Below are 4,711 nucleotides of genomic sequence, written 5' to 3'. Positions count from 1 at the left end.
CAAAAAGGATTTAAATAATATAACAGAAAGTGAATTTAGAATAATAGTCATAAAATTAATCGCTGGGCTTGAAAACAGTATACAGGACAGCAGAGAATCTCTTGCCATAAAGATCGAGGGACTAAGGAACAGTCACAAGGAGTTGAAAAACGCTTTAAACGAAATGCAAAACAAAATGGAAACCACAATGGCTCGGCTTGAAGAGGCAGAGGAGAGAATAGGTGAACTAGAAGATAAAGTTATGGAGAAAGAGGAAGCTGAAAGAAAGAGAGATTAAAAAATCCAGGAGTATGAGGGGAAAATTAGAGAACTAAGTGATACACTAAAAAAAAATAATATACGCATAATTGGTATCCCAGAGGAGGAAGAGAGAGGGAAAGGTGCTGAAGGGGTACTTGAACAAATTATAGCTGAGAACTTCCCTGAACTGGGGAAGGAAAAAGGCATTGAAATCCAAGAGGCACAGAGAACTCCCTTCAGACGTAACTTGAATCGATCTTCTGCACGACATATCATAGTGAAACTGGCAAAATACAAGGATAAAGAGAAAATTCTGAAAGCAGCAAGGGATAAACGTGCCCTCACATATAAAGGCAGACCTATAAGACTCGTGACTGATCTCTCCTTTGAAACTTGGCAGGCCAGAAAGGCTTGGCACGATATCTACAGTGTGCTAAACAGAAAAAATATGCAGCCGAGAATCCTTTATCCAGCAAGTCTGTCATTTAGAATAGAAGGAGAGATAAAGGTCTTCCCAAACAAACAAAAACTGAAGGAATTTGTCACCACGAAACCAGCCCTACAAGAGATCCTAAGGGGGATCCTGTGAGACAAAGTACCAGAGACATCACTACAAGCATAAAACATACAGACATCACAATGACTCTAAACCCATATCTTTCTATAATAACACTGAATGTAAATGGATTAAATGCGCCAACTAAAAGACATAGGGTATCAGAATGGATAAAAAAACGAGACCCATCTATTTGCTGTCTACAAGAGACTCATTTTAGATCTGAGGACACCTTTAGATTGAGAGTGAGGGGATGGAGAACTATTTATCATGCTCCTGGAAGCCAAAAGAAAGCTGGAGTAGCCATACTTATATCAGACAAACTAGACTTTAAATTAAAGGCTGTAACAAGAGATGAAGAAGGGCATTATATAATAATCACAGGGTCTATCCATCAGGAAGAGCTAACTATTATAAATGTCTATGCGCCAAATAGCGGAGCCCCCAGATATATAAAACAATTACTCATAAACATAAGCAACCTTATTGATAAGAATGTGGTCATTGCAGGGGACTTTAACACCCCACTTACAGAAATGGAGAGATCATCTAGACACACAGTCAATAAAGAAACAAGGGCCCTGAATCATACATTGGATCAGATGGACTTGACAGATATATTTAGAACTCTGCATCCCAAAGCAACAGAATATACTTTCTTCTCGAGTGCACATGGAACATTCTCCAAGATAGATCATATACTGGGTCACAAAACAGCCCTTCATAAGTTTACAAGAATTGAAATTATACCATGCATACTTTCAGACCACAATGCTATGAAGCTTGAAATCAACCACAGGAAAAAGTCTGGAAAACCTCCAAAAGCATGGAGGTTAAAGAACACCCTACTAACAAATGAGTGGGTCAACCAGGCAATTAGAGAAGAAATTAAAAAATATATGGAAACAAACGAAAATGAAAATACAACAATCCAAACGCTTTGGGACGCAGCGAAGGCAGTCCTGAGAGGAAAATACATTGCAATCCAGGCCTATCTCAAGAAACAAGAAAAATCCCAAATACAAAATCTAACAGCACACCTAAAGGAAATAGAAGCAGAACAGCAAAGGCAGCCTAAACCCAGCAGAAGAAGAGAAATCATAAAGATCAGAGCAGAAATAAACAATATAGAATCTAAAAAAACTGTAGAGCAGATCAACGAAACCAAGAGTTGGTTTTTTGAAAAAATAAACAAAATTGACAAACCTCTAGCCAGGCTTCTCAAAAAGAAAAGGGAGATGACCCAAATAGATAAAATCATGAATGAAAATGGAACGATTACATCCAATCCCTCAGAGATACAAACAATTATCAGGGAATACTATGAAAAATTATATGCCAGCAAATTGGACAACCTGGAAGAAATGGACAAATTTCTAAACACCCACACTCTTCCAAAACTCAATCAGGAGGAAATAGAAAGCTTGAACAGACCCATAACCAGCGAAGAAATCGAATCGGTTATCAAAAATCTCCCAACAAATAAGAGTCCAGGACCAGATGGCTTCCCAGGGGAGTTCTACCAGACATTTAAAGCAGAGATAATACCTATCCTTCTCAAGCTATTCCAAGAAATAGAAAGGGAAGGAAAACTTCCAGACTCATTCTATGAAGCCAGTATCACTTTGATTCCTAAACCAGACAGAGACCCAGTAAAAAAAGAGAACTACAGGCCAATATCCCTGATGAATATGGATGCAAAAATTCTTAATAAGATACTAGCAAATCGAATTCAACAGCATATAAAAAGAATTATTCACCATGATCAAGTGGGATTCATTCCTGGGATGCAGGGCTGGTTCAACATTCGCAAATCGATCAACGTGATACATCACATTAACAAAAAAAAAGAGAAGAACCATATGATCCTGTCAATCGATGCAGAAAAGGCCTTTGACAAAATCCAGCACCCTTTCTTAATAAAAACCCTTGAGAAAGTCGGGATAGAAGGAACATACTTAAAGATCATAAAGGCCATTTATGAAAAGCCCACAGCTAACATCATCCTCAACGGGGAAAAACTGAGAGCTTTTTCCCTGAGATCAGGAACACGACAGGGATGCCCACTGTCACCGCTCTTGTTTAACATAGTGCTGGAAGTTCTAGCATCAGCAATCAGACAACAAAAGGAAATCAAAGGCATCAAAATTGGCAAAGATGAAGTCAAGCTTTCGCTTTTTGCAGATGACATGATATTATACATGGAAAATCCGATAGACTCCACCAAAAGTCTGCTAGAACTGATACATGAATTCAGCAAAGTTGCAGGATACAAAATCAATGTGCAGAAATCAGTTGCATTCTTATACACTAACAATGAAGCAACAGAAAGACAAATGAAGAAACTGATCCCATTCACAATTGCACCAAGAAGCATAAAATACCTAGGAATAAATCTAACCAAAGATGTAAAAGATCTGTATGCTGAAAACTATAGAAAGCTTATGCAGGTAATTGAAGAAGATATAAAGAGATGGAAAGACATTCCCTGCTCATGGATTGGAAGAATAAATATTGTCAAAATGTCAATACTACCCAAAACTATCTACACATTCAATGCAATCCCAATCAAAATTGCACCAGCATTCTTCTCGAAACTAGAACAAGCAATCCTAAAATTCATATGGAACCACAAAAGGCCCCGAATAGCCAAAGTAATTTTGAAGAAGAAGACCAAAGCAGGAGGCATCACAATCCCAGACTTTAGCCTCTACTACAAAGCTGTCATCATCAAGACAGCATTGTATTGGCATAAAAACAGACACATAGACCAATGGAATAGAATAGAAACCCCAGAACTAGACCCACAAACGTATGGCCAACTCATCTTTGACAAAGCAGGAAAGAACATCCAATGGAAAAAAGACAGTCTCTTTAACAAATGGTGCTGGGAGAACTGGACAGCAACATGCAGAAGGTTGAAACTAGACCACTTTCTCACACCGTTCACAAAAATAAACTCAAAATGGATAAAGGACCTGAATGTGAGACAGGAAACCATCAAAACCTTAGAGGAGAAAGCAGGAAAAGACCTCTCTGACCTCAGCAGTAGCAATCTCTTACTCGGCACATCCCCAAAGGCAAGGGAATTAAAAGCAAAAGTGAATTACTGGGACCTTATGAAGATAAAAAGCTTCTGCACAGCAAAGGAAACAACCAACAAAACTAAAAGGCAACCAACGGAATGGGAAAAGATATTTGCAAATGACACATCGGACAAAGGGCTAGTATCCAAAATCTATAAAGAGCTCATCAAACTCTACACCCGAAAAACAAATAACCCAGTGAAGAAATGGGCAGAAAACATGAATAGACACTTCTCTAAAGAAGACATCCGGATGGCCAACAGGCACATGAAAAGATGTTCAACGTCACTCCTTATCAGGGAAATACAAATCAAAACCACACTCAGATACCACCTCACGCCAGTCAGAGTGGCCAAAATGAACAAATCAGGAGACTATAGATGCTGGAGAGGATGTGGAGAAACAGGAACCCTCTTGCACTGTTGGTGGGAATGCAAATTGGTGCAGCCGCTCTGGAAAGCAGTGTGGAGGTTCCTCAGAAAATTAAAAATAGACCTACCCTATGACCCAGCAATAGCACTGCTAGCAATTTATCCAAGGGATACAGGAGTACTGATGCATAGGGGCACCTGTACCCCAATGTTTATAGCGGCACTCTCAACAATAGCCAAATTATGGAAAGAGCCTAAATGTCCATCAACTGATGAATGGATAAAGAAATTGTGGTTTATATACACAATGGAATACTACGTGGCAATGAGAAAAAATGAAATATGGCCTTTTGTAGCAACATGGATGGAACTGGAGAGTGTGATGCTAAGTGAAATAAGCCATACAGAGAAAGACAGATACCATATGGTTTCACTCTTATGTGGATCCTGAGAAACAT

Source organism: Panthera onca, chromosome F2 (assembly GCF_046562875.1).
Source record: "Panthera onca isolate mPanOnc1 chromosome F2, mPanOnc1 haplotype 2, whole genome shotgun sequence".
Classification (NCBI taxonomy): Eukaryota; Metazoa; Chordata; class Mammalia; order Carnivora; family Felidae; genus Panthera; species Panthera onca.
Note: the sequence above shows the minus strand (reverse complement) of the source record.